Here is a 1,808-nt window from a genome sequence, read left to right as displayed (position 1 = left end):
TACCACCACCTTCGGAGAACAACACCTACCACCACCTTCGGAGACCAACAACTACCTCAACCTTCGGAGGCAACACCTACCACCACCTTCGGAGAACAACACCTACCACCACCTTCGGAGACCAACAACTACCTCAACCTTCGGAGGCAACACCTACCACCACCTTCGGAGAACAACACCTACCACCACCTTCGGAGACCAACAACTACCTCAACCTTCGGAGGCAACACCTACCACCACCTTCGGAGACCATCACCTACCACCGCCTACGAAGACCAACACCTATCACCACCATCGGAGACATCACCTACCACCACATTCGGAGACCAACAACTACCCCAACCTTCGGAGGCAACACTGACCACCGCCTTCGGAGACCAGCACCTACCACCACCTCACCTCTTAGTCTAAAATTTCTTCCATTAGTTGATTTTCCATTGTTAATTATGCATCTACGTTATTGAGAGCCGTTTCATGGCGGCAACTAAGCCTTAAATTAAATAGCGCTGGCGCAAATATCTAACAGCACAATAAATTACAGTACAAATTGAATAAATGCTAATACGCAAGAGCTTACGACTTCAAAAGTTCCACATCAAGTTTGCTCAGAAACGCTGCATGGATTACTACATGAAGGTGACTTTAATTAACGAGAATTTAAAAAACTAAAATCGTTGCAGTATAGCTACCCATAATTTACTTCGCTAACATTGATGACCTGAAATCATAGAAACACAAGTGTTTAAGAAAATTATTGGGATAACTGCAAATATTTTAAATAAATTGCTTCAAATAATTACCGATTTGATTCCTGATGACTCCACGAATTTGTAAGTAGACCAAAACTTGGTCAAGTGAGCCGTACACTGCATCAAGGCGGCATCTGCAATCAATGGCAAGCATTAAGGCGGAATCTGCAATAAATGGCAGGCATTAAGGCGGCATCTGCAATCAATGGCAGGAACAAAGGGTGCATGTACAATCAAGCACAAGATTTAAGGCATCGACTACAATCAAGGGCAAGCATTAAGGCGGCGTATACAATAAAGGGCAGGTATTATGGCTTTCAGACGGCGAGTAGAAATAAAGTAGTACAGAATTTCTTAAAGCCGCTCGGTGACTACGCAGTTCGTGACAGCATAATCCAAAAACATATTAAAAATGATGGCGTTCAAAATTTGATTTAAATGGATACACGTTACGAGATCTTCTGATAGGCATATTCAATTGGGAATTCACACATTTTTGCACATTTATTTTACTAAAATTATTTCGTCGTCATACCGTTGGTATCTTGCTGACATTTTATGTAGATTACATCACTCAAATAAAATTAAGCATATTTTGAAATAAGTTCAGCCTGGGGTACAACTAATGTATGAAATTTTTAAATATTTCTTGAGGTGCAGCTTAGAACTTAAATTAAAGGTAAAAACTATTAATTTTAAGCTGCAACTTATTCCATGTTGAAGAATAAATTATTCCTACCCCAACTTTCGGATAATTGTTGTCAGGTCGTCATCCGACTGCCCTGCCGGCGCCCAGAAGGAGTCCAGGGCCAGCAGGCTGATGTCAGCGATGTCATGGACGGTGAGGCGGGACAGCAAGTCCCCCAGCTCCGGGGTGGGGAGTGTGGGTGGACAGCAGCTCCCCCGGCCCCGGGATGGGGCGGGTGTGGGTGTACAGGAGTTCCACAGCCCCGGGTAGGGGCGGGTGTGGGTGGACAGCACCACGAGGCGACTGGGCTTCCTGTTGCTGTACAGGCTGGCGAGGGCTCGCTCTCCCTCATCGGTGTTGGTTATTGTCCA

This window comes from Hyalella azteca, unplaced genomic scaffold (genome assembly GCF_000764305.2).
Source record: "Hyalella azteca isolate HAZT.00-mixed unplaced genomic scaffold, Hazt_2.0.2 contig3582, whole genome shotgun sequence".
In the NCBI taxonomy this organism is placed as follows: Eukaryota; Metazoa; Arthropoda; class Malacostraca; order Amphipoda; family Hyalellidae; genus Hyalella; species Hyalella azteca.
The sequence above is the reverse complement of the archived record's forward strand: the minus strand, read 5'-3'. Positions refer to the sequence as shown.